The sequence below is a fragment of the Cryptomeria japonica genome, unplaced genomic scaffold, assembly GCF_030272615.1.
Source record: "Cryptomeria japonica unplaced genomic scaffold, Sugi_1.0 HiC_scaffold_229, whole genome shotgun sequence".
Taxonomy (NCBI): domain Eukaryota; kingdom Viridiplantae; phylum Streptophyta; class Pinopsida; order Cupressales; family Cupressaceae; genus Cryptomeria; species Cryptomeria japonica.
The window spans coordinates 217,501-237,500 of record NW_026729051.1 but is presented as its reverse complement, the minus strand read 5'-3'; the positions used below and the strand labels follow the sequence as shown (position 1 = coordinate 237,500).

Genomic DNA, 20,000 nt, shown 5'->3' with positions numbered 1-20,000 from the left:
AATTTTTTTTTTTTACAATCTCTCAAGTGGGAAATTCTATAATCTCAACTTTTTTTGCCTTTTCAGGAAACTTTTGAATGGAGCGCATCATTGGTGCGCTCCGAAGTGTGCTCCAAGGTGCGCACCTCTGGTGTGCTCCAAAGCTCTCTCTAGCTGCGTGCACCTGCCCCGGCCGCGCACCCGGCCCCGCCCAGCTTCGCTCACCTGTCCCGGGCGTCTGGTGCGGAACCTTAGAGTAAGAAACATCACCGTGCACCTTGGCCAACGTGCGCGACTCGACCGAGCGCGCACTGGCCGAGGTGCACACCGATTTCACCTGGGTGCGCGCGCAGCACCTCGGGCGCACCGGGGTGCGCGCACAACGCCCGGGTTGCACCGTGGCCTGTGTGCTCGGGGCGCCTCGGGGTGCGCGCTCGGTGTCGCCCCCGCGCGCGCGGTAGTGCGGGCAGCGCACCCCGGCCCGGCCCGGCCCCGACGAGAACGCAAACGGGCAAAAGGTTTATTCAAATAGCATTGCGACGCCCGGCGAAAAACTAAAAAAGGGTGCAACACCGGGACTTCCCGGGAGGTCACCCATCCCAGTACTACTCCGGCCCAAGCGCGCTTAACTGCGGAGTTCTGATGGGATCCGGTGCACTAACGCTGGTATGATCGCACCCGTTATGAGCTTGTCGCAGTGTGTACTTAGCAAACCGCGACCCACGTGCGAATCCACCCCGGCCACCCACCCCCGTCGAGGTGCACACCCTCCCTCGCGAAGTGCGCCCCGTTCGCCAAGTGTGAGCCCTGCCCGGGGCGCGCACCTTGCTAGGGCGTCGGGTGTGCACCCGGCCCGGCCTACGTGCGTGCACCTGGACGGGGCGTCGTGTGCGTGCAGTGTCCCGTCTGCAACGCGGTGCCCACACACCACCTCGGGCGCAACGACCTGCGCTCACATGTGGGCCGAGTGCACCTTGGTGCATGTTCGGGGCGCCTCGGGTGCACGCTCGATCTTGCCCCGGTGCACCAAGGCGCTCGGTTTGCCCCGGGTGCGCACTTGGTGCAAGGTGGGCACCCAAAATAGGGATCAAGCACCAAAACACAAGTTTCGGGATGCAAAATGGGACCCAAGGACCACAAATGCGTTCCAAGACCCATGATGGGTCCACGAGAACAAAAATGTGTTCCGAGACTTAATAAACAAATATTGGGTTTTAGGAGAAGAAACATGCTCTGATGCCCAAAACGAGAATCGACCCCGAAAAGGCCACAGGCCAAAAGTGGGATGCGAGACAAAAAAAAATGGGACCCGAGGACCAAAATTGGGTTCCCAGGTCGAAGACAGGGCAAACCGGACAAGAAACGACCTCTATGGCTCGAAATGAGTCCCGACGACTAAAACTTGACAAGAAGCACCCATCAGGCACCCAACTCGTCACCCATGGGATGCCGACCCACCCGGGCTTCCACCTAGCACACCTTGGCACCCACCCACCCTCGCACCCAACCTCGCACCCAACTTAGCACCTTTGAACCCACATTGGCACTCACCCTGACCCTGGCACCTTGGAACCCACATTGGCACTCACCTTGACCCTGGCACCCACCTTTGCACTCACCTTGGGACCCACCCTGGCTCCCACCTCGGCACCCACCCAGACACCCACCTTGGTTCCTTGGCACCCACCTTGGATCCTTGGCACCCACCCCGACACCCACCTTGGCACGCAACTTGGCTACTTGCCACCCACCTTGGCTCCTTGACGCCCACCCCCCGACAACCACCCCGTGACCTACCCTGGCTAGGGTTGGTGCACACCCACCCTGGTGCCCACCTTGGCACCCACCCCATGACCCACCTTGGCACGCACCTTAGTACCCACCCCGTTACCCACCCTAGGACCCACCCCGTGACCCACCTTGGCCAGGGTGGGTGCCTTGGTGCGCACAACTTGCCTGGGCTGCACACCAGGGCGGGCTCAAGATGGCACCCGCGTTCCGTTTTTTTCACTATCTTTCAAAACGGAAATTTTAAAATCTCGTTTTTTTTTTTTTTTTTGCCTTTTCTGGAAATTAGTGAAGGCAGCGCATCAAAGGTGCGCAATGCTGGTGCGAACCCGGGGAGCGCTCCGATGTGTGCTCCAAGGTGCGGCGTGCACGAAGTCCGAGCCCGGCTTGCCCCGGGTGCGCACCTCGCGTGCACCTTCGCCGGGGTGAGCACCTTGGCTGGGTTGCGCGCCCTGGTGCGCACCAAGGAGCGCTCTGAAGTGTGCTCCAAGGTGCGGCGTGCACGAAGTCGGAGCTCGGTTTGCCCCGGGTGTGCACCTCGGGTGCGCACCTCGCGTGCACCTTCGCTGCGGTGGGCACCTTGGCTGGGTTGCGCGCCTTGGTGGGCACCATGCAGTGCACGAAGTCGGAGCCCGGTTTGCCCCGGGCGCGCACCTCCGCCAGGGTGGGCACCTTGGTGCGCACAACTTGCCTGGGCTGCGCACCAGGAAGGGCTCAAGATGGCACCCGCGTTCCGTTTTTTTTCACTATCTTTCAGAACGGAAATTTTAAAATATCGTTTTTTTTTTGCCTTTTCTGGAAATTAGTGAAGGCAGCGCATCAAAGGTGCGCAACGCTGGTGCGAACCTGGGAGCGCTCCGATGTGTGCTCCAAGGTGCGGCGTGCACGAAGTCGGAGCCCGGTTTGCCCCGGGTGCGCCCTGGTGGGCACCATGGTGCGCACCAAGGAGCGCTCCGAAGTGTGCTCCAAGGTGCGGCCTGCACGAAGTCGGAGCCCGGTTTGCCCCGGGTGTGCACCGCGGGTGGGCACCTTGGTGCGCATGCCTTGCCTGGGCTGCGCACCAGGGCGGGCTCAAGATGGCACCCCGCGTTCCGTTTTTTTCACTATCTTTCAAAACGGAAATTTTAAAATCTCATTTTTTTTTGCCTTTTCTGGAAATTAGTGAAGGCAGCGCATCAAAGGTGCCCACCTCGCTGCCCACCACGGTGCGCAACGCCGGTGGGCACCCGGGAGTGCTTCGAAGTGTGCTCCAAGGTGCTGCGTGCACGTTGTCGGAGCCCGGTTTGCCCCGGGTGCGCACCTCGCGTGCACCTTCGTCGGGGTGGGCACCTTGGCTGGGTTTGCCCCGGCTGCGCTCCGAAGCGGGGTTATTGGAGCGCCGCCTCTTTTTTTGTCGGAGCGTTTGGTGGGGTTTCTCGCATTGGCTCTTCCCAGGCCCGGTTGCCACCCTGGCGCGCACGAAGTCGGAAGTAGGGTTAATTGCCCGGGTGCGCACCTTTGCCAGGGTGGGCACCTTACCTGGGCTGTGCACCCGGGCGGGCTCAAGATGGCACCCGCGTTCCGTTTTTTTCACTATCTTTCAAAACGGAAATTTTAAAATCTCCTCTTTTTTTTGCCTTTTCTGGAAATTAGTGAAGGCAGCGCATCAAAGGTGCGCACCTCGCTGCCCACCTTGGTGTGCTCTGAGGTGCGCACCCGGGAGCGCTACGAAGTGTGCTCCAAGGTGCGGCGTGCACGTTGTCGGAGCCCGGTTTGCCCCGGGTGCGCACCTCGCCTGCACCTTGGCCGGGGTGGGCACCCTGGCTGGGTTTGCCCAGGGTGCGCTCCGAAGCGGGGTTACTGGAGCGTCCCCTCTTTTTTTGTCAGAGCGTTTGGTGGGGTTTCTCGCATTGGCTCTTCCCAGGCCCGGTTGTTGGGTGCGCTCCCACCCTGGCGCGCGCGAAGTTGGAAGTTGGGTTAATTGCCCGGGCGCGCACCTTCGCCAGGGTGGGCACCTTGGTGCGCACACCTTGGCTGGGCTGCGCACCAGGGCGGGCTCAAGATGGCACCAGCATTCCCTTTTTCTCACTATCTTTCAAAACGGAAATTTTAAAATCTCGTTTTCTTTTGCCTTTTATGGAAATTAGTGAAGGCATCGCATCAAAGGTGCGCACCTCGCTGCCCACCTTGGTGTGCTCCGAGGTGCCCACCACGGTGCGCTCCGAGGTGCCCACCACGGTGCGCAACGCCGGTGCGAACCCGGGAGCGCCCCGATGTGTGCTCCAAGGTGCGGCGTGCACGAAGCCGGACCCCGGTTTGCCCCGGGTGCGCACCTCGCGTGCACCTTGGTGCGCACACCTTGGCTGGGTTGCGCGGCCTGGTGGGCACCATGGTGCGCACCAAGGAGCGCTCCGAAGTGTGCTCCAAGGTGCGGCGTGCACGAAGTCCTAGCCCGGTTTGCCCCGGGTGCGCACCTTCGCCGCGGTGGGCACCATGGCGTGCACGAAGTCGGAGCCCGGTTTGCCCCGGGTGCGCACCTCGCGTGCACCTTCGCCGGGGTGGGCACCTCGGCTGGGTTGCGCGCCCTGGTGCGCACCAAGGAGCGCTCCGAAGTGTGCTCCAAGGTGCGGCGTGCACGAAGTCGGAGCCCGGTTTGCCCCGGGTGCGCACCTTCGCCGCGGTGGGCACCCTGGTGCGCACCATGGCGTGCACGAAGTCGGAGCCCGGTTTGCCCCGGGTGCGCACCTCGCGTGCACCTTCGGCGGGGTTGCGCGCCCTGGTGCGCACCAAGGAGCGCTCCGAAGTGTGCTCCAAGGTGCGGCGTGCACGAAGTCGGAGCCCGGTTTGCCCCGGGTGCGCACCTCGCGTGCACCTTCGGCGGGGTTGCGCGCCCTGGTGGGCACCATGGTGCGCACCAAGGAGCGCTCCGAAGTGTGCTCCAAGGTGCGGCGTGCACGAAGTCGGAGCCCGGTTTGCCCCGGGTGCGCACCTCGCGTGCACCTTCGCCGCGGTGGGCACCATGGCGTGCACGAAGTCGGAGCCCGGTTTGCCCCGGGTGCGCACCTCGCGTGCACCTTCGCCGGGGTGGGCACCTCGGCTGGGTTGCGCGCCCTGGTGCGCACCAAGGAGCGCTCCGAAGTGTGCTCCAAGGTGCGGCGTGCACGAAGTCGGAGCCCGGTTTGCCCCGGGTGCGCACCTCGCGTGCACCTTCGCCGCGGTGGGCACCATGGCGTGCACGAAGTCGGAGCCCGGTTTGCCTCGGGTGCGCACCCCGCGTGCACCTTCGCCGGGGTGGGCACCTCGGCTGGGTTGCGCGCCCTGGTGCGCACCAAGGAGCGCTCCGAAGTGTGCTCCAAGGTGCGGCGTGCACGAAGTCGGAGCCCGGTTTGCCCCGGGTGCGCACCTCGCGTGCACCTTCGCCGCGGTGGGCACCTTGGCTGGGTTGGGCACCATTGAGCGCTCCGAAGTGTGCTCCAAGGTGCGCACCATGGCCCTCCAAGGTGCGCAGCATGGCGTGCACGAAGTCGGAGCCCGGTTTGCCCCGGGTGCGCACCTCGCGTGCACCTTCGCCAGGGTGGGCACCTCGGTGCGCACACCTTCTCAATGTTTTCTTGCCTTTTCTGGAAATTGGTGAAGGCAGCGCATCAAAGGTGCGCACCTCGGTGTGCTCCGAGGTGCGAACCCGAGAGCGCTCCGAGGTGCCCACGAAGTCGAAAGTCGGGTTAATTGCATTGTTTTCCCCGGGTGCGCTCCGAGGTGCGCAACATCGGTGCGCACCAAGGAGGGCTCCGAAGTGTGCTCCAAGGTGCGCACGATTCGGAGCTCGGTTTGCCCGGGGTGCGCACACCTTGGCTGGGTTGCGCACCCTTTGTGCGCTCCAAGGTGCGCACGAAGTCGGAGCTCGGTTTGCCCCGGGTGCGCACCTTCGCCAGGGTGCGCACCTTGATGCGCACGCCTTGGCTGGGCTGCGCACCTTGGTGGGCGCCATGGTGCGCACCTTTCGTGCGCTCCAAGGTGCGCACGAAGTCGGAGCTCGGTTTGCCCCGGGTGCGCACCTTGGTGGGCGCCATGGTGCACTCCGAGGTGCCCAAGATTGGTGCGCAACAAGGAGCGCTCCGAAGTGCGCTCCAAGGTGCGCAGGTGCGCGCGAAGTCGAAAGTTGGGTTAATTGTCCGGTTTGCCTCGGGTGCGCACCTTGCGTGCACCTTCGCCAGGGTGGGCGCCTTGGTGCGCACACCTTGGCTGGGCTGCGCACCCGGGCGCGCACACCTTGGCACCCGCGTTTCCTTCATTTTAAATTTTTTTTTTTTACAATCTCTCAAGTGGGAAATTCTATAATCTCAACTTTTTTTGCCTTTTCAGGAAACTTTTGAATGGAGCGCATCATTGGTGCGCTCCGAAGTGTGCTCCAAGGTGCGCACCTCTGGTGTGCTCCAAAGCTCTCTCCAGCTGCGTGCACCTGCCCCGGCCGCGCACCCGGCCCCGCCCAGCTTCGCTCACCTGTCCCGGGCGTCTGGTGCGGAACCTTAGAGTAAGAAACATCACCGTGCACCTTGGCCAACGTGCGCGACTCGACCGAGCGCGCACTGGCCGAGGTGCACACCGATTTCACCTGGGTGCGCGCGCAGCACCTCGGGCGCACCGGGGTGCGCGCACAACGCCCGGGTTGCACCGTGGCCTGTGTGCTCGGGGCGCCTCGGGTGCGCGCTCGGTGTCGCCCCCAGCGCGCGCGGTAGTGCGGGCAGCGCACCCCGGCCCGGCCCGGCCCCGACGAGAACGCAAACGGGCAAAAGGTTTATTCAAATAGCATTGCGACGCCCGGCGAAAAACTAAGAAAGGGTGCAACACCGGGACTTCCCGGGAGGTCACCCATCCTAGTACTACTCCGGCCCAAGCGCGCTTAACTGCGGAGTTCTGATGGGATCCGGTGCACTAACGCTGGTATGATCGCACCCGTTATGAGCTTGTCGCAGTGTGTACTTAGCAAACCGCGACCCACGTGCGAATCCACCCCGGCCACCCACCCCCGTCGAGGTGCACACCCTCCCTCGCGAAGTGCGCCCCGTTCGCCAAGTGTGAGCCCTGCCCGGGTGCGCGCACCTTGCTAGGGCGTCGGGTGTGCACCCGGCCCGGCCTACGTGCGTGCACCTGGACGGGGCGTCGTGTGCGTGCAGTGTCCCGTCTGCAACGCGGTGCCCACACACCACCTCGGGCGCAACGACCTGCGCTCACATGTGGGCCGAGTGCACCTTGGTGCATGTTCGGGGCGCCTCGGGTGCACGCTCGATCTTGCCCCGGTGCACCAAGGCGCTCGGTTTGCCCCGGGTGCGCACTTGGTGCAAGGTGGGCACCCAAAATAGGGATCAAGCACCAAAACACAAGTTTCGGGATGCAAAATGGGACCCAAGGACCACAAATGCGTTCCAAGACCCATGATGGGTCCACGAGAACAAAAATGTGTTCCGAGACTTAATAAACAAATATTGGGTTTTAGGAGAAGAAACATGCTCTGATGCCCAAAACGAGAATCGACCCCGAAAAGGCCACAGGCCAAAAGTGGGATGCGAGACAAAAAAAAATGGGACCCGAGGACCAAAATTGGGTTCCCAGGTCGAAGACAGGGCAACCGGACAAGAAACGACCTCTAAGGCTCGAAATGAGTCCCGACGACTAAAACTTGACAAGAAGCACCCATCAGGCACCCAACTCGACACCCATGGGATGCCGACCCACCCGGGCTTCCACCTAGCACACCTTGGCACCCACCCACCCTCGCACCCAACCTCGCACCCAACTTAGCACCTTTGAACCCACATTGGCACTCACCCTGACCCTGGCACCTTGGAACCCACATTGGCACTCACCTTGACCCTGGCACCCACCTTTGCACTCACCTTGGGACCCACCCTGGCTCCCACCTCGGCACCCACCCAGACACCCACCTTGGTTCCTTGGCACCCACCTTGGATCCTTGGCACCCACCCCGACACCCACCTTGGCACGCAACTTGGCTACTTGCCACCCACCTTGGCTCCTTGACGCCCACCCCGACAACCACCCCGTGACCTACCCTGGCTAGGGTTGGTGCACACCCACCCTGGTGCCCACCTTGGCACCCACCCCATGACCCACCTTGGCACGCACCTTAGTACCCACCCTGTTACCCACCCTAGGACCCACCCCGTGACCCACCTTGGCCAGGGTGGGTGCACCCACCCTGGTGCCCACCTTGGCACCCACCCATCCTAGCACCCAGCCTGTGACCGGGCTTGGAACCCAACCTTGCACCCGTCTTGGCCAGTGTGGGTGCGCACCCATCCTGGCACCCACGTTGTGACACACCCTTTAACCCACGCACCCTAGCAGCCACGTTGGCACCCACCTTGGAACACAACCTAGCAACTTGGCACCCACCCCGTGACCCACCTTGGCATCCACCATAGCAGTCGCCCACTTGGCACCCACCTTGGAACCCAAGTTGGCACCCACCTCGGCACCCACCTTGACACTTGTGGACCCACCTTGCCACTCACCCTAGCATCGACCCATCCTAGCACCCACCCTGGCACCTTTGCACCCTAGCACTCACCCATCCTAGCACCTAACCTGTGACCCACCTTGACACTCACCCTCGCACCCACCTTGGAACCCAACCTAGCACCCACCCACCCTGACACCAACCCTAGCACCTACCCACCCTTGCACCCACCCTGTGACCCATCTTGGCACCCACCCATCCTACCACTCAACCTATCACCCACCTTCTCACCCACCTTGGCATCCACCTTAGCACCCACCCACACTGGCACCTTGGCACCCACCTCGGGCAAGGTGGGTGCACACCCACCCTGACACCCAATTTAGAACCAACCGAGCATGTTACCCACCTTGGCACCCACATTGCAGCCCACCCTAGTACCCACCCTATGACCCACATTGGCATCCACACCCTAGCACCCAGGCACCTCGACACCCGCCTTGACACGCACCCTAGCACTAAACCTGTGACCCACCTTGGAACTCACCCTAGAACCCACCCACCCTGTGAACCACCTTGGCATCCACCTTAGCACCCACCCACCTTGGCACCCACTCTAGCACTCACCCATCCTAACACCCAACTTGTTACCCACCTTGGCACCCGCCCTCGCGTCCACCTTGAAACCCACCCTAGCACCCACCCACGCAGGAGCCCACCTTGGCACCCAACCTAACACCCACGCATCCTGGCACCCAACTTGTGACCCACCTTGGAACCCACCCTAGTACCCACCTTTGAACCCACTATATCACCAACCCACCTTGGCACCCACCCTATGACCCTCTTTGGAATCCACCCTAGCACGCACCCACCCTGGCACCCACCATGGAGCGCACCCTAGCACCCACCCACCTCGGCACGCACCTCAACACCCACCTTGGTGTGCGCACTGCGCCAACCTCTCAAAGACCCTATGTGGTGCGCTCCAAAGTGTACACCTTTGGTGCGCTCCAAGGTGCGCACCTTTGGTGCACACCGAGGTGCACACCAAAGTGTGCACCGAGGTGAGCACCAAAGTGCACTCCAAGGTGCACACCAAGGCGTGCACCTTTGGTGCGGTCAATGCAAACGAATTCGGAAGTTGGGGTCGATGTCCTAATCGCTGCTGCAGACTACACGTATGAGAATCGGACAAATAGCTTTATATAGGGGAGGTGTTGCGTTTGATGGGTCGACTCCCCTGGTTGTGTGCACTGCACCAACTTCAAAGACCCTGTCTTGTTTAAGAAGTCAAAAGTTGGGGTGGATGTCCTAATCATTGCTGCAGTCTACGCATGTATGAGAATCAGACAAATAGCTTATATAGGGGAGGTGTTGCATTCGGTGGGTTGACTCCCCTGGTTGTGCGCACTGCGCCAACCTCAAAGACCCCGCATAGCAGAAGAAGTCGGAAGTCGGATTTTGGTGAGCACCAAGGCGTGCACCTTTGGTGCGGTCAACGCAGACGAATTCAGAAGTTGGGGTGGATGTCCTAATCGTTGTTGCAGGCTACACATGTATGAGAATCAGACAAATAGCTTATATAGGGGAGGTGTTGGGTTTGATGGGTCAACTCCCTTGGTTGTGCGCATTACGCCAACCTCAAAGACCTTGTTTTCGTTAAGAAGTCAAAAGTTGGGGTCAATGTCCTAATGGCTCCTGTAGGCTACACATGTATGAGAATCGGACAAATAGCTTATATAGGGGAGGTGTTGGGTTTGATGGGTCGACTCCCCTGGTTGTGCGCATTACGTCAACCTCAAAGACCTTGTTTTCGTTAAGAAGTCAAAAGTTGGGGTCGATGTCCTAATTGCTCCTGTAGACTACACATGTATGAGAATCAGACAAATAGCTTATATAGGGGAGGTGTTGGGTTTGATGGGTTGACTCCCCTAGTTGTTCGCATTACACCAACCTCAAAGACCTTGTTTTCGTTTAGAAGCCGAAAGTTGGGGTCGATGTCCTAATTGCTCCTGCAGGCTACGCATGTATGAGAATCAGACAAATAGCTTATATAGGGGAGGTGTTGGGTTTGATGGGTCGACTCCCCTGGTTGTGCGCATTGCGCCAACCTCAAAGACCCTGCATTGCGGATGAAGTCGAAAGTCAGAGTTTGGTGTGCTACAAGGTGTGGTCGAAGGTGCTCACCTAGGTGTGCACCTTTGGAGCGCAGGAAAAGTGCCCTCCAAAAGTGCGCACCTTTGGAGTGCACAAAAGTGCCCTCCAAAAGTGCGCACCTTTGGAGCGCACAAAAGTGCCCTCCAAAAAGTGCCCTCCAAAAGTGCGCACCTTTGGAGCGCACAAAAGTGCCCTCCAAAAAGTGCCCTCCAAAAGTGCGCACCTTTGGAGTGCAGAAAAGTGCCCTCCAAAAAGTGCCCTCCAAAAGTGTGCACCTTTGGAGTGCACAAAAGTGCCCTCCAAAAGTGCGCACCTTTGGAGCGCAGAAAAGTGCCCTCCAAAAAGTGCCCTCCAAAAGTGCGCACCTTTGGAGCGCAGAAAAGTGCCCTCCAAAAAGTGCCCTCCAAAAGTGCGCACCTTTGGAGCGCAGAAAAGTGCCCTCCAAAAAGTGCCCTCCAAAAGTGCGCACCTTTGGAGCGCACAAAAGTGCCCTCCAAAAAGTGCCCTCCAAAAGTGCGCACCTTTGGAGCGCACAAAAGTGCCCTCCAAAAGTGCGCACCTTTGGAGCGCACAAAAGTGCCCTCCAAAAGTGCGCACTTTTGGTGCGCACCAAGGCGCTGGTTCGGTCGTTGCAGGCGAGTTCGGAAGTTGGGGTCGATGTCCTGAGCGGAGGTGCAAACTACACAGGTGTCGGAATCGGACAAATAGCTTATATAGGGGAGGTGTATGCTTCGATGGGTCGACTCCCCAGGTTGAGCGCACCGCGCCAACCTCAAAGACCCTACGGTATGGATGAAGTCGGAAGTTGGGTCCGATGACCGATTCGATTAGTAGGTATGCTCATGAGGTCGGAATTTGGGTCCGATGACCTGCCATGTGCAGGAAGGCGAATGTTGGCACTGTGCGTTGCAAGGTGCACACCAAGGTGCTGGTGCGGTCTTTTTAGTCGAGTTCGGAAGTTGGGGTCGATGTCCTGATCGGAGGTGCAAGCTACACAGGTGTGGGAATCGGACAAATAGCTTATATAGGGGAGGTGTATGCTTCGTTGGGTCGACTCCCCGGGTTGAGCGCACCGCGCCAACCTCAAAGACCCTACGGTATGGATGAAGTCGGAAGTTGGGTCCGATGACCGATTCGATATGTAGGCATACTCGCGAGGTCGGAATTTGGGTCCGATGACCTGCCATGTGCAGGAAGGCGAATGTTGGCACTGTGCGTTGCAAGGTGCGCACCAAGGCGCTGGTTCGGTCGTTGCAGGCGAGTTCGGAAGTTGGGGTCGATGTCCTGATCGGAGGTGCAAACTACACAGGTGTGGGAATCGGACAAATAGCTTATATAGGGGAGGTGTATGCTTCGTTGGGTCGACTCCCCGGGTTGAGCGCACCGCGCCAACCTCAAAGACCCTACGGTATGGATGAAGTCGGAAGTTGTGTCCGATGACCGATTCGATATGTAGGCATACTCGCGAGGTCGGAATTTGGGTCCGATGACCTGCCATGTGCAGGAAGGCGAATGTTGGGACTGTGCGTCGCAAGGTGCGCACCAAGGCGCTGGTGCCGTCGTTGCAGTCGAGTTCGGAAGTTGGGGTCGATGTCCTGGTCAGAGGTGCAAACTACACAGGTGTGGGAATCGGACAAATAGCTTATATAGGGGAGGTGTATGCTTCGATGGGTCGACTCCCCGGGTTGAGCGCACCGCGCCAACCTCAAAGACCCTACAGTATGGATGAAGTCGGAAGTTGGGTCCGATGACCGATTCGATACGTAGGCATATTGGCGAGGTCTGAATTTGTGTCCGATGACCTGCCATGCGCAGGAAGGCGGAATTTGGGTCCGATGACCGAGTTGATGGCGTGCCATGCGCAGAAAGGCGGAATTTGGGTCCGATGACCGAGTTGATGTTGATGGCCCGCCATGCACAGGAAGGCGGAATTTGGGTCCGATGACCGATTTGAAGGCGTGCCATGCGCAGAAAGGCGGAGTTTGGGTCCGATGACCGAGTTGATATTGATGGCCCGCCATGCGCAGGAAGGCGGAATTTGGGTCCGATGACCTGACATACGCATGGAGTCCGACTCGGGGGCCGATGTTCGATTCGATGACTTGCATTGTGGGTAAAGTCGGAAGTTGTGGTCTTTGACCCGATTCGATGACCAGACTTCGGCTGCTTGAGAATCGGACAAATAACTTATATAGGGGAGGTAGTGTTCTCGAGCATCCTCCCCCCGTGCCCGTTTATGTCGATTGATGCTGGTGCTCGACTGGTTGGAGCGCTCGGATGCAAAAATCTTGCACCAGGATTTATCGATTGTGATGGACACGGCAAGTCTCCTGATTGCTATGCAGGAGCTCATCGTGAATCTCTATGCGGCCTTGGTATGGACTCGACCTGCGGAATGGTTCGGCAATGGTAGTCGCTCCAACACGTCCTTGCAATGGCCACAGAGGTGATTCGACTAGAGCTCCAGTCTAGCTTTTGGGTTGCTTGGCGGACTGGTATAGCCGCGATCGAGTTCCGGCCATGAACGTTTTAGATAGCTCTTGGGCTTTCTGGGACGGAAGTCGGAAGTTTGGGCTGTTGTCCGATTTGATGACCATTCTTCGGATGTGTGAGAATCGGACAAATAACTTATATAGGGGACTGTGTTGTCTCACGCAGCCCCCTCCGTGCCCCTCTATCTCGACCGATGTTGGTGCTTGAAAGGGTTGGGATCGCTCGGATTTATAAACGTGCACCACCATTTGTCGAGTGTGAGGGACGCGGCAGGTCTCCTAAATGCTATACGGGCGCTCTCTGAGAATCTCTATCCGGCCTCGACACAGACTAGTCTTGCTGAATGGTTTGGCACTGGTAGTCGATCCAACACGTCGTTGTTGTGGCCGCCTAGGCGATTCGATTCGAGCCCCCGTCTAGCTTTTGGGTTGCTTGGCGGATTTTGCCCTATCCGCAAGTGAGCTCGGTCCCTAAACGTTCGAGAAACCCGATTGCTATGCGCCGACTCTCTTTCTTGCGAGCCTCCATCTAGCTTTTGGGTCTCTACGGAACGGAAGTCGGAATCTGGGACCGTTGTTTGATTCGACGAGGCAGACTACGGTTGTGCGAGAATCGGACAAATAACTTATATAGGGGAGGTGTTGACTGGAGCATTCTCCCCCGTGCCCCTCTAACTCGACCAATGCTGGCGCTCGAACGGTGGTAGCGCTCGGATTTTCGTTGAGCGCCAGCATTGGTCGATTTAGAGGGGCATGCGAGATTCCCGAATGCTATGCGAGGGCTCTAACGGAAATGTCTATTGGTTTCGGTATGGATGCAATTGCGAGTGGTTCGGCAAAGGTAGTCGTTCCGATGCGTCCATGTCGTGGCCAAATCGATAATTCGATTTGAGCCCTCGTATAGCATTTGGGTCTCTCGATGTGATTCCGCATTCCAGTCCCTTTGGGCACTGCTTGAGCCGCATCCCAGGGGGTTCCCTTCCCAATAATCTGCCTCGCAACCCGATTGCTATGCGGTGAGGCTCCTCGGCCGCCTCGGAACTATCTGTGTATCAGACGCATCGCGGGATAAGGGGTTGGCAACGGTAGTCGCCCCAAGCGCGTCCGATGCTTGGACCATTCCGAGGCGGCCCTGAAGCCTCTTCCGTCTAGCCGTTGGGTCCTTCTCGCCGCATCCCTTGCCTCGCACCCCGATTGCTATGCGGTGAGGCTCCTCGGCCGCCTTGGAACTATCTGTGTATCAGACGCATCGCGGGATAAGGGGTTGTCACTGGTAGTCGCCCCAAGCGCGTCCGATGCTTGGACCATTCCGAGGCGGCCCTGAAGCCTCTTCCGTCTAGCCGTTGGGTCCTTCTCGCCGCATCCCTCGACTCGCACCCCGATTGCTATGCGGTGAGGCTCCTCGGCCGCATTGGAACTATCTGTGTATCGGACGCGTCGCGGGATAAGGGGTTGTCACTGGTAGTCGCCCCAAGCGCGTCCGATGCTTGGACCATTCCGAGGCGGCCCTGAAGCCTCTTCCGTCTAGCCGTTGGGTCCTTCTCGCCGCATCCCTCGCCTCGCACCCCGATTGCTATGCGGTGAGGCTCCTCGGCCGCCTTGGAACTATCTGTGTATCGGACGCGTCGCGGGATAAGGGGTTGTCACTGGTAGTCGCCCCAAGCGCGTGCGATGCATGGACCATTCCCAGGCGGCCCTGAAGCCTCTTCCGTCTAGCCGTTGGGTCCTTCTCGCCGCATCCCTCGCCTCGCACCCCGATTGCTATGCGGTGAGGCTCCTCGGCCGCCTTGGAACTATCTGTGTATCGGACGCGTCGCGGGATAAGGGGTTGTCACTGGTAGTCGCCCCAAGCGCGTCCGATGCTTGGACCATTCCGAGGCGGCCCTGAAGCCTCTTCCGTCTAGCCGTTGGGTCCTTCTCGCCGCATCCCTCGCCTCGCACCCCGATTGCTATGCGGTGAGGCTCCTCGGCCGCCTTGGAACTATCTGTGTATCGGACGCGTCGCGGGATAAGGGGTTGTCACTGGTAGTCGCCCCAAGCGCGTCCGATGCTTGGACCATTCCGAGGCGGCCCTGAAGCCTCTTCCGTCTAGCCGTTGGGTCCTTCTCGCCGCATCCCTCGCCTCGCACCCCGATTGCTATGCGGTGAGGCTCCTCGGCCGCCTTGGAACTATCTGTGTATCGGACGCGTCGCGGGATAAGGGGTTGTCACTGGTAGTCGCCCCAAGCGCGTCCGATGCTTGGACCATTCCGAGGCGGCCCTGAAGCCTCTTCCGTCTAGCCGTTGGGTCCTTCTCGCCGCATCCCTCGCCTCGCACCCCGATTGCTATGCGGTGAGGCTCCTCGGCCGCCTTGGAACTATCTGTGTATCGGACGCATCGCGGGATAAGGGGTTGTCACTGGTAGTCGCCCCAAGCGCGTCCGATGCTTGGACCATTCCGAGGCGGCCCTGAAGCCTCTTCCGTCTAGCCGTTGGGTCCTTCTCGCCGCATCCCTCGCCTCGCACCCCGATTGCTATGCGGTGAGGCTCCTCGGCCGCCTTGGAACTATCTGTGTATCGGACGCGTCGCGGGATAAGGGGTTGTCACTGGTAGTCGCCCCAAGCGCGTCCGATGCTTGGACCATTCCGAGGCGGCCCTGAAGCCTCTTCCGTCTAGCCGTTGGGTCCTTCTCGCCGCATCCCTCGCCTCGCACCCCGATTGCTATGCGGTGAGGCTCCTCGGCCGCCTTGGAACTATCTGTGTATCGGACGCGTCGCGGGATAAGGGGTTGTCACTGGTAGTCGCCCCAAGCGCGTCCGATGCTTGGACCATTCCGAGGCGGACCTGAAGCCTCTTCCGTCTAGCCGTTGGGTCCTTCTCGCCGCATCCCTCGCCTCGCACCCCGATTGCTATGCGGTGAGGCTCCTCGGCCGCCTTGGAACTATCTGTGTATCGGACGCGTCGCGGGATAAGGGGTTGTCACTGGTAGTCGCCCCAAGCGCGTCCGATGCTTGGACCATTCCGAGGCGGCCCTGAAGCCTCTTCCGTCTAGCCGTTGGGTCCTTCTTGCCGCATCCCTCGCCTCGCACCCCGATTGCTATGCGGTGAGGCTCCTCGGCCGCCTTGGAACTATCTGTGTATCGGACGCGTCGCGGGATAAGGGGTTGTCACTGGTAGTCGCCCCAAGCGCGTCCGATGCTTGGACCATTCCGAGGCGGCCCTGAAGCCTCTTCCGTCTAGCCGTTGGGTCCTTCTCGCCGCATCCCTCGCCTCGCACCCCGATTGCTATGCGGTGAGGCTCCTCGGCCGCCTTGGAACTATCTGTGTATCGGACGCATCGCGGGATAAGGGGTTGTCACTGGTAGTCGCCCCAAGCGCGTCCGATGCTTGGACCATTCCGAGGCGGCCCTGAAGCCTCTTCCGTCTAGCCGTTGGGTCCTTCTCGCCGCATCCCTCGCCTCGCACCCCGATTGCTATGCGGTGAGGCTCCTCGGCCGCCTTGGAACTATCTGTGTATCGGACGCGTCGCGGGATAAGGGGTTGTCACTGGTAGTCGCCCCAAGCGCGTCCGATGCTTGGACCATTCCGAGGCGGACCTGAAGCCTCTTCCGTCTAGCCGTTGGGTCCTTCTCGCCGCATCCCTCGCCTCGCACCCCGATTGCTATGCGGTGAGGCTCCTCGGCCGCCTTGGAACTATCTGTGTATCGGACGCGTCGCGGGATAAGGGGTTGTCACTGGTAGTCGCCCCAAGCGCGTCCGATGCTTGGACCATTCCGAGGCGGCCCTGAAGCCTCTTCCGTCTAGCCGTTGGGTCCTTCTCGCCGCATCCCTCGCCTCGCACCCCGATTGCTATGCGGTGAGGCTCCTCGGCCGCCTTGGAACTATCTGTGTATCGGACGCGTCGCGGGATAAGGGGTTGTCACTGGTAGTCGCCCCAAGCGCGTCCGATGCTTGGACCATTCCGAGGCGGACCTGAAGCCTCTTCCCTCTAGCCGTTGGGGCTTTCTCGCCGCATCCCTCGCCTCGCACCCCGATTGCTATTCGGTGAGGCTCCTCGGCCGCCTTGGAACTATCTGTGTATCGGACGCATCGCGGGATAAGGGGTTGGCAGTGGTAGTCGCCCCAAGCGCGTCCGATGCTTGGACCATTCCGAGGCGGCCCTGCAGCCTCTTCCGTCTAGCCGTTGGGGCCATCTCGCTGCATCCCCCACCTCGCACCACGATTGCTATGCGGTGAGGCTCCTTGGCCGCCTCGGAACTATCTGTGTATCGGACGCATCGCGGGATAAGGGGTTGTCACTGGTAGTCGCCCCAAGCGCGTCCGATGCTTGGACTATTCCGAGGCGGCCCTGCAGCCTCTTCCGTCTAGCCGTTGGGGCCATCTCGCCGCATCCCCCAGCTCCTCGGCCGCCTCGGAACTATCTGTGTATCGGACGCATCGCGGGATAAGGGGTTGGCAGTGGTAGTCGCCCCAAGCGCGTTCGATGCTTGGACTATTCCGAGGCGGCCCCGCAGCCTCTTCCGTCTACCCTTTGGGGCCATCTCGCCGCATCCCTCGCCTCGCACCCCGATTGCTATGCGGTGAGGCTCCTCGGCCGCCTGGGAACTATCTTCGTATCGGATGCATCGCGGGATAAGGGGTTGTCACTGGTAGTCGCCCCAAGCGCGTCCGATGCTTGGACTATTCCGAGGCGGCCCTGTGGCCTCTTCCGTCTAGCCGTTGGGGCCATCTCGCCGCATCCCTCACCTCGCACCCCCATTGCTATGCGGTGAGGCTCCTCGGCCGCCTTGGAACTGTCTTCGTATCGGAAGCATCGCGGGATAAGGGGTTGTCACTGGTAGTCGCCCCAAGCGCGTCCGATGCTTGGACTATTCCGAGGCGGCCCTGCAGCCTCTTCCGTCTAGCCGTTGGGGCCATCTCGCCGCATCCCCCACCTCGCACCCGGATTGCTATGCGGTGAGGCTCCTCGGCCGCCTTGGAACTATCTTCGTATCGGACGCATCGCGGGATAAGGGGTTGTCACTGGTAGTCGCCCCAAGCGCGTCCGATGCTTGGACTATTCCGACGCGGCCCTGTGGCCTCTTCCGTCTAGCCGTTGGGGCCATCTCGCCGCATCCCCCACCTCGCACCCCGATTGCTATGCGGTGAGGCTCCTCGGCCGCCTTGGAACCATCTTCGTATCGGACGCATCGCGGGATGAGGGGTTGTCACTGGTAGTCGCCCCAAGCGCGTCCGATGCTTGGACCATTCCGAGGCGGCCCTGAAGCCTCTTCCGTCTAGCCGTTGGGGCCTTCCCGCCCCATCCCTCGCCTCGCACCCCCGATTGCTATGCGGTGAGGCTCCTCGGCCGCCTTGGAACCATCTGTGTATCGGACGCATCGCGGGATAAGGGGTTGGCACTGGTAGTCGCCCCAAGCGCGTCCGATGCTTGGAGCATTCCGAGGTGGCCCTGAAGCCTCTTCCGTCTAGCCGTTGGGGCCTTCCCGCCCCATCCCTCGCCTCGCACCCCGATTGATATGCGGTGAGGCTCCTCGGCCGCCTTGGAACTATCTGTGTATCGGACGCATCGCGGGATAAGGGGTTGGCACTGGTAGTCGTCCCAATCGCGTCCGATGCTTGGACCATTCCGAGGCGGCCCTGCAGCCTCTTCCGTTTAGCCGTCGGGGCCTTCCCGCCGCATCCCTCGCCTCGCATCCCGATTCCTATGCGGTGAGTCTTCTCGGCCGCCGCGGAACTATACCTGTTATTGCTACTGCATCCTTCGGCTGGTAACCTCCTCTGCCGCCTTGGAACGTTCTCTTTGTCGGACGCGTCGCGGGATAAGGGGTTGGCACTGGTAGTCGCCCCAAGCGCGCCCGATGCATAGACCGCTCCGAGTTGACCTTGCTTTCAGCCTCTCACATGCATAGACCTCTCTGAGTCGACCCTGCAGCCTCTCACGTTTAGCCTTTGGAATCTCGCCTCACAACATGATTGCTATCCTTGATGCATCCCTTGCCTCGAGCCCTGATTGCTTTCTTGGCTGCATCCCTCCTCTCCTCACAGCCCGGTTGTCATCACTGCTTCATCCGTCGCTTCATGCATTCTGGCTGCTGGGCCCTTCCCACCGCACACCTCGATTGCTATCTCTTCTGCATCACACACCCCGATTGCTATCTCTGCTACATCCCTCGGCTCTCACTTCTGCATCCTTCGCCTCCCACCTCGATTGCTATCAATGCTGCATCCGTAACCTCACACCCCGATTGCTATGCGGGGAGGCTCCTTGGCCGCCTTGGAAATTTCTGTGTGTCGGACGCACCGCGGGATAAGGGGTTGGCACTGGTAGTCGCCCCAAGTGCGCCCGATTCTTAGACCGCTTCGAGGTGACCTCGTAGCCTCTTTCGTCCAGGCTTCCTGCCTTCAACGCCCTTTTTACACCTCGATTGCTATGCGCGGGCTCGTTGGCGTCTATCACCTCTCTACGAAGAGTGGCACGATGATTGTTGGGGTAAATCGTAGCAGTCCGATCTCTGGCCTTGGGCCATTGTGAGGGCTGATCGATTTCCTGTGCGCATCTCGTGTTCGCCCAGTAACAGACTCGACGACTTGTAATCGGTCTTGTTCCCGATTGTTCCTGGAGGTAGTCTTCGGAACTCTTGGATTTGACCTGTCACTCGAACTGTCCTCTTCCGAGGATGCTTGTGTGTGTGTGCTTGTGCCATTTCCTTGGCGGTATTAACGAGATATTAAAGAGCGGAGTGAGCGCCTCGCCCAGCTATGTTTGGGGCTCTCACTCCCTTACCCGGTGTGCGACCGCTTTGCACGTAGGTTGCGGAGCATCGCGACTCTTTCGATGTTTGGCGGTTGTCTTCCGGTGATGCGTTGGTCCCGAAGTGCACGTTACTAGCATTTCTGCCATTGTTCTCGATCTTTGGCACGTTCCTTCGTTGCAATTGGATATATATCTCCGTTTATACGCGCAGGCTTCTCCCGCCTATTCAGCGCTGTCCCACTCTCAGCACTCTCGTGGTCTCCTTGGCTTCTCTCTCCCGTGAGCGAGCTCTCTTCTCGAGTCTTTTCCATGTCCCATGGAGGTTGCCTTGCGAAATTCGGGCACACAAACGTGACCGGATAAGAGCGGAATTGCCTATGAGGAGAAGCT

At 60.1% G+C, this 20,000-nt stretch overlaps 2 non-coding genes across 2 annotated transcripts; both read right to left on the bottom strand.

Moving 5' to 3' along the window:
* Nucleotides 1-540: 540 nt before the first annotated feature.
* On the bottom strand, nt 541-659 carry LOC131869036 (5S ribosomal RNA). Its single transcript, XR_009367431.1, has one exon. It is a non-coding gene; the product is annotated as a 5S ribosomal RNA (ribosomal RNA).
* A 5,923-nt stretch (nt 660-6,582) lies between these two features.
* Nucleotides 6,583-6,701, bottom strand: LOC131869064 (5S ribosomal RNA). Its single transcript, XR_009367458.1, has one exon. It is a non-coding gene; the product is annotated as a 5S ribosomal RNA (ribosomal RNA).
* Between the last annotated feature and the right edge of the window lie 13,299 nt (nt 6,702-20,000).